The sequence below is a fragment of the Euphorbia lathyris genome, chromosome 1, assembly GCF_963576675.1.
Source record: "Euphorbia lathyris chromosome 1, ddEupLath1.1, whole genome shotgun sequence".
In the NCBI taxonomy this organism is placed as follows: domain Eukaryota; kingdom Viridiplantae; phylum Streptophyta; class Magnoliopsida; order Malpighiales; family Euphorbiaceae; genus Euphorbia; species Euphorbia lathyris.
In genome coordinates, this window is record NC_088910.1 from 40019214 (window position 1) to 40027780 (window position 8567).

An 8567-nucleotide genomic window follows, 5' to 3' on the forward strand; every position below is an offset into this window, starting at 1 on the left:
TGTCGCTGACACGACTTGATTTCACGGTTTTATATGATGGTTCATGTTAGCCGACCCCGAATCATTTCGGGACTAAGGCTTTGTTGTTCTTGTTGTTGCACAAAGCATGTTTCACATATATTGAACTTGCAAAAATTAAAATCTGGAACTGTTGGGGGTTAGGAGTTTGATATATGTTCAAAGAAGTTATTTTTCTTCACTCTAAATTTATATTGATTTTCTCTTTTTGCTTCAATAAAGCCTTTTTTTTTGTATGTGTTCTCTTATGATTACTATTTGTATTAGAAATCCAAAGATTTTTTTACTATGATCTTACCCTATGTTTGTTGTTTATTATTTATGTTTACAGTGTCTTTTATTGTTTTGCAGAAATTTAATCATCCATTATGTCACATTTGAGGCTATGAAATCCTTGAATATCCCAAATGAGTTGGGTGTGAGTTTTTCATCCTTAAGCAATTGTCTATTTATGTATATAAAACCCTCTTTGTTTTTAAATTGTACATATTTCTCATTTTTACTTTTGCATTTGTGATCGGTTTTTTCATGTTGCACATATAGAAAGAGTTGTATATTATAATATTGTTGATCAGAAAGGTTTACTTTTGTATTGTGGTTTCATGTTTACTCACTTTTTCTCTTCGTTGTCAAGCCTTTTGGGAGAGGAGGTACCACTCATGATTTCATTCAAAGTCTTACTAGCATAACAAATAGGCTGACAAATTTTATCTTTCTTTTGACCCAAGCATGCACCTACAGCTGTGTCGCTTGCGTCACACATTAGCTCAAATGGCTTGTCCCAATCTGGACTAACCATAATAGGGGCTTTCACCAATTTACTTTTAAGTTCATTGAAAGCATCTAAGCATGCATCAGTGAAAACAAAATCGGCATCTTTCAAAAGCAATTGAGTTAACGGCCTAGCAATTTTGGAAAAATCTTTGACGAATCGCCTATAGAATCCTGCATGCCCCAGGAAGCTTCTAACTGCTTTGACATTACAGGGGGGAGGTAGTTTATCTATTACTTCGATTTTAGCAGGGTCGACCTCTATCCCCCTTTCAGACACTCTATGCCCTAACACTATGCACTCTTTGACCATAAATTGACACTTTTCCCAGTTAAGAACTAGGCTAGTGTCCTCACAGCGTTGCAACATCAACTCTAGACTTTGCAGACAACTTTCAAAAGTAGATCCAAATATGGAGAAATCGTCCATGAATATCTCCATGAACTTCTCAACAATATCACTAAAAATTGCTGTCATGCATCTTTGGAATGTGGCGGGTGCGTTGCACAGGCCAAATGGCATTCGTCTATATGCAAAAGTCCCGTAAGGGCAAGTAAAAGTGGTCTTTTCCTGATCTTTCAGATCGAACGGTATTTGCATATAGCCCGAATAACCGTCTACAGTGCAATAAAAACACTTACCTGACATTCGCTCTAGCATCTGATCGATGAATGGAAGTGGGAAGTGGTCTTTCCGTGTGGCGTCATTCAGCTTCCTGTAGTCTATGCACATATGCCAACCAGTCACCTTCCTCACAGGGATCAGTTCATTTTTCTCATTTAGCATCACTGTAGTTCCACCTTTCTTAGGAACCACCTGCACAGGACTAACCCAAGGACTGTCAGAAATGGGAAAAATTATACCTGCATCCAAGAGCTTGATCACTTCAGCCTTCACCACTTCCTTCATTTTAGGGTTCAATCGTCGCTGCGGTTGAACAGTTGGTTTGATCTTGTCCTCCATGTAAATCCTATGGGTGCATACGGAGGGGTTAATTCCTTGTATGTCTTCCATCTGCCAACCAAAAGCGCCCTTGTGCGTGCACATAACTTCAATCAATTGTTCTTCCATATCCATGGTCAGCTCAGAAGAAACAATTACAGGCAAAGACATAGGTGGTTGCAAAAATGCATACTTAAGGTGAACTGGTAATGGTTTAAGGTCAAGGATCGGCGGTTCCTCAATGGAGGGTTTTGGAAGGGAACCAGAATTACTTACTAACTCCTCAACGTGTCGAATCCAATAACACCTTTCTGCTTCCAACTCACTTAATTCAATAAGTTCACTTTCTGGCACTGTGATCTCAACAGGTGCTAGACTTTGTTCCTGATCTTCCTGGAAGACATCTTCAACAATAACATCGTTAGTACAAATAAAATTACAAGAAGTGTCTACCGGATACTTCATTGATTTCACAACGCTGAATTCCACTTTCTCATCGTGTAATCGAAGAAACAGCTTCCCTTCCTCCACGTCGATAAGTGTCCTAAATTACACCACTACAGAGAAAGAATTGCTAGCTATCATTTTTGCCTTAGACAAGTTTAGATCTTATCTTGTGCTTTCTAAGATTATTGTGTATACTGACCATGCTGCCCTGAGGTACTATGCAAAGCCTAGACTCATTCGTTGGATATTGTTGCTCCAGGAATTCGATTTAGAAATAAGAGACAAGAAGGGAGTCGAGAATGTGGTAGCTGACCACCTCTCCCGCTTGGAGAACAAGGAGGACGAGATGATCCTCTCTGAGGACATCAAGGAATCCTTCCCTGATGAGAAGTTAATGGCAATTTTATCAGTACCTTGGTTCGCTAACTATGCTAATTTCATTGCAGGAAAGGTTATACCCCCAGATTTGAGCTATCAGCAGAGAAAGAAATTTCTACATGAGGTAAAACAGTACTACTGGGAGGATCCTTTCCTATAGAAGGTATGTGGCGACAACATCATTCGGCGTTGTATCCCTGAAAGTGAAGTAGAATCAGTTCTAGCTTTTTGCCATTCCAGAGAGGTAGGTGGGCATCATGGCCCGACCAAAACTGCAGCTAAGGTATTACAATCTGGCCTATTTTGGCCCACTCTTTTTGCCGATGCTGCTAGATTTGTGAAGTCATGTGATAATTGCCAGAGAACTGGAAGTATATCAAAAAGACATGAAATGCCTCTTAGTCATATTTTGGTTTGTGAGATATTTGATGTCTGGGGGATAGACTTCATGGGTCCTTTCCCCAAATCTTTTAACAATGAGTACATTTTGGTGGCAGTCGATTACGTGTCAAAATGGGTGGAAGCTGCTGCTTTACCTAGTAATGATGCGAGGGTTGTGACTAAGTTCTTGCAAAAGAACATTTTTACGCGTTTCGGCACCCCTCGCACCATTATTAGTGATGGCGGCTCACACTTCTACAATAAGCTTTTCTCACAGCTTTTGCAGAAATATGGAGTCACACATAAGGTGGCCACACCTTACCACCCTCAGACTAGTGGCCAGGTAGAAGTAACTAACAGAGAGTTGAAAAGCATCTTAGAAAAAACAGTGAACCTATCTAGGAAAGACTGGTCTTTAAAAATCGACGACGCCTTGTGGGCATACAGAACCGCGTTTAAAACGCCAATCGACATGTCTCCCTACAGATTAGTGTATGGAAAGGCATGCCATTTGCCTGTAGAGCTAGAACACAAGGCCTTTTGGGCCACTAGGTTTCTAAACTTTGATAATAAGATTACAGGTGAACAGCGGTTGTTGCAGTTGGATCAATTGGAGGAATTTCAACTAGGAGCATATGAGAATGCCAAGATCTACAAAGAGCGAATGAAGAAGTGGCATGACAAGCGGATCATTAAGCGCAACTTTGAGCCAATGGATAAAGTTCTGTTATTTAACTCCCGGATAAAACTGTGGCCTGGTAAGCTGAAGTCCAGATGGAGCGGACCATTCTCCGTAGTAAGCTTTCCCTTCTGGTATGGTTGAAATCAAAGACGATAAGAATCAGACGTTTCAGGTTAACGGTCAGAGGTTGAAGTGCTATGATGACGGACCTCGAGTAATCGAGCATCTCCATCTGGATGACCCGTCCTGAGGGAGAAGGACAGTCTATAAGCTCCATAGACTATAAAATTGAGCGCTCCTGGGAGGCACCCCAAATTAGAACCTCTTTACATTACGTTTTTCGTTCCCTTTCAAGCACTTTTGAACATTTTATCCGCACTTAATTTCTTTTGCTTAAATTTTTTACGACTGTTGTCTTTTCCCGCTGTGTCTCGCCGAGACAACTATTGTCTCGCCGAGACAAGGCGGCCCTGCCAATAGCAAGGCACGCCAGCATAGCGTTGTGTCTTGCCGAGACACATCGCGGATCCAGGGCCCATCAGCCCGGATCCACCATTATAAATACCCCCATAACCCTACCTCCTTCAACCTAGCCGAATCCCCATCTCATTCACCCCCAATTTCTTCACCAAAACCCTACTTTCTCTCTCTACACCTCCATTCCATCCCTCTATCTTCATCTCCTACTTCTTTCTTCCTCTTTTCTTTCACCCAAAACCACCAACTCTCATCTCTCCCCACCATTACCACACATTCTTCATTTCAATTTTTTCTTTTTTTTTGTGTATTTCTTCCATTCGTGTAAGATTGCTTGCTTTCGTTCATTTAGATTTATTTATATTTAGTATTTTTTTGATTCAATCTTAATATTTTTTATTTGTGTACTTTAGTTAATCTTCTTGCTATTTTCCTTTTTATGTACTCAGGTCATGGCAGAATCATCCCGTGCAACGCGGTCCAAAGGTAAGAAGCGAGTGGTCGAGGAACAAATACCAATTGAAGATTCTGGACGCCCCCGATGGATACCTCCACGCCCTCCTAGGCCCCGGGCTTCATCACATCAAGTAGATACTCCGTACCCATCGGAGTTATCTCGTAAGTATCTTTGCCCTTTCTCCATTAAATATGTTGACGAGGGAGAGCTTTACCTTAAATTTAAAGACTACAAACTTGCTCACCCCCGATATTTTGACTGGCCTCTACTTGAAAATGCGGGTAAGGATGAGGGGATTAAAGAGATCCTAAACCGGATGGGGTGGAAGAAATTAGATGATAGGCGGTACAAATTGTACAAGTTCTATATTGTAGAGTTCTTTACCACCCTTCGAATCGACACTAACGATGAGGGCGTAAAAACTCTACACTATAGAATTGATAATACTGAATCAAAATGGAGTGAGGAAGAATTTAATAAGGTCATGGGTTTTAAAGAGGGTGATTACACCGAGTGGGACAAGGATCTCACCAATAAAGATGTCTGGTTTGAGCTTTCAGGGATTTTTGATTTTAAGAAAAACAAAACGTTAAATAAGAATATCACCGATCCTCAAACCCGCTTAATGCATAAATGGATAACATTTAACCTCGTCGGCCTCCCCGAGGCCGATAAGGTTAGTGAGGCCGATCTTTTACTTCTCTGGTGTATGACCCAAAACAAACCTCCTAGAATGGCCCACTTTATCTGGACTTTAATGGCCGGGGTTCGCTTTTCAAAGCGAACTTCCCTCCCTTTTGGCCATATTATCTCCCGCCTAGCGGTATGTGAGGGAACCATGGCAACCTTCAAGTTAAAAGATTCTGAGAATTTTAAACTGTTAGATTCGAATTATCTATTGCGTGCTGAGCTCCTCCACAAGTCGGGAATGTAGTGGAGAGATTTTCAATCTGCAGGTACAGGTTCCTTTGAGCCAATGGACTTCGGCTCCGAAGAGGAGGATGATGAATATCAAGCAGAGCCGGAAAGCGGTTTTGAGGAACGAATGACCAACATGGAGGCCAACTTGGAGGAGTTGACACATGAATTCCGCGACTTCCGCATGGACGTCAACGGATTCATGTCCGATATGCGCGGCTGGATGGATCGCCACCCTTGAGGGAGTCCGTATCCTATTTTCTTTTCCCTTTATATATTTTTGTAACTTTACTTTCCTGCATTTTTGGGAGTAAATGCATGCTTTAAGTGTGGGGAGGGGAAAATTAGGATAGAAAATTACATGTTTGTCGTTTTCTTGTCGTCTCGTCTTGGCTTGTTTAAACTGTTTGTGTGTTGCATTTGTGCATTTGCTGTCACCGTGTCTGTCGTGTCTGTTTTGTAGAGTCAATCAAAGCCTCCCTTTAAACCTTAAGTCTTGGTTCTTCGCTTGAAATGGATGAAACACTTTAGAGTTGTTATATTACATATCCCCTCGGAAACTTCATCGAAAGAAAAAAATTACACAAACAGGCCATCTTAGTCTTACCCTTGAATAATTGATGATGAGGTCGTGTCCCCAGTACTTAATTTTGATACTTAATGCAATTTAAGTAGCCCACCTTTAAGAAGATGATGGAAGCCAAAATTGTGAAATCTGAATGTCAACCTAAGTTGAAATCGTGTTACCGGAAGTAGTTGAAGTTACTCTTAATAATAAATGCACTAAAAATCTAAATCCAAAAAAAAAAAAAAATCTAAATCTCCAAATACCTCTTTCCGCCCTACTCCAATGCCTACAATCAATAAGTGCAATTGCACAAACAAATTCTTGGTATGAGTATGCATAGCATCTTGGTTTTGTGATCGGGTTGTATGACCGGGGGTACGTTACCCATGCGTTCAACCGGTACAAAAGGCCCCTCACATTGGAAAGAAAATGGAAAGAGGGAATCTAATTCTTCAAACGCCTTGGTTTTGTGATCGGGTTGTATGACCAGGGGTACGTTACCCATGCGTTTCAACCGGTACAAAAGGCCCCTCACACTGCCAAGAAACTTAATTAATTTAGCTTAGCAACCTTAGAAATTTAATCTGAAGGTTCACGGTGAATGATTTGGTTGTTCATTTTTGGCTAAACAAGATTAAGTTTCTATCTATCTTCTTAGAGTTTGGGCTACTGAAATTACCTTTGAGAATGAGTTTTCACAAGGCGACCCCTCTATCATCTTCGGTTCAAGGGTAGTTAGTAAAGTGTTTTGTTTGGAAATAATTCGGAAATGTCAAGAGTCCGAGGGCTATGTGATTTAATTCCTTCTAAAATGTCTGTCTTTCTTGCTTGAGGACAATCAAGGTTCAAGTGTGGGGAGGTTGATATTTCCATATTTCATAGATGTTTATTTGCATTTCATTCACTGTTCTTAGTTATTTTCAACTGTTTTTGTTTATTGTTTTGTTGTTTTAGGTCAGTTTTATGTTTCCTTTACCTTATGGCATGATTAGTGTTTTTCAGGAACTTTTTGGACCTCCTCGGAGCTCTAGGAAGCAATCAGGCATCAACCGAGAGAACGAAGAGCTGAAGCGGACCCGGCCACATGCTGTCTCGCCGAGTCAACTACTGTCTCGCCGAGACAGAGCGCGAAGCAGCAAGGCAAATCCGGCTCTTTTTGTTAAATTGGCCCTATGAAGACCTGAAGATATCCGTTTTTATCCTTGTAATTTCCCCTTTTGCCCTTTTAGCTCTTGTTGTGACTTTAAAAGGGAATTAGGTTTTTATTTATCATCATCTTCTTTTTCTGAAACATTTTGAGCAGCCATTGTTATAGCAAACCACATTTTAGAAGCTAGGCTTTGGCTCATTTATAACAATTGGGATTTTCAATTACTCTCATTCCATTTTCTGGCGACTTTCAATCGAGGATTCATCGACGATCACTAGAGTGACAGTCTAGTTTTCTTCTCCTTTGTACTCTTCTATTGATTTTCAATATATATTTATGGATTTCATCTTTATCATTATGATTGTGTTGATTTACATATCTATGAGCTAATCTCCATCCGATCTGGGATGGAGGTGAATTTGGTGTGAATGATTATATTTGGGTTTAGAGTTAGGGTATGATTTGATTGTCAACTGTAATCTGATTGTATGTACTTAATGTCTTGATCCGAAAGGAAATAGAATTTTAGATAGATTCGAGACCGAGAGGAGAGAATCTGTACTGAACCCATACAGTCAGACCTCGCCAGGACACTAGGAGTGCAGTTCTTACTCGGGCTACGGCTTAGAGCTCAACCAAACAGGACTTAGTAATGCTTTACATGTTGTAGAACATATTGCCTAACCAAGCTATTGTTTGAACACATGTGAATAGGGGTTTTAGAATACTGATCACATTCATACCTTCTCTAGAATGGTTGCCGTTATATTCCGACATGATTTAACAACTCTTAACTCTCGACCTAGATATATGATTCAACCAAAGGATCCGAAATCCTAGATTTCTCATCCATTAATCTCACCAATTGTTATCCCTAGCATTAATTTTCAGTTCTTTATAATTAATTGCATATTTAGCTTGCCAATTCCATCCCAATTCTATTTGTCTTGACATCTGGACGTTTGATTAGACTTAGTGGCTCTGCAATCATGTCTCCCTGTGGGTTCGACCTGTGCTTGCACACTTTATTACTTGTTGCGATAGGTTTATACTTGACCTTAATTTTGCTATATATTCAAGGAGCATCAGTGGCCGAGTGAGGCGTAAGACGGCTTTAGTCAGATACTGACTAGAACTGTTTTACTTGTGAGTTGGGAAATGACACTTTTGTAATCAGCTTCCAACTCAGCACTCTGATTTAATCAGTGTCAGCTTAAGCAATTTATATAATGAGTAAATATAGCAAGCAACACATGCAGATATATATTGAAGGAGAGTTAGAAATTACTCAGCACGACTTATCCTGGTTCGGCCTCTCCGCCTACGTCCAGTCCCCAGAATCCCTCCGGGCTTTTTAAATCCAATACTGAGCTCTTT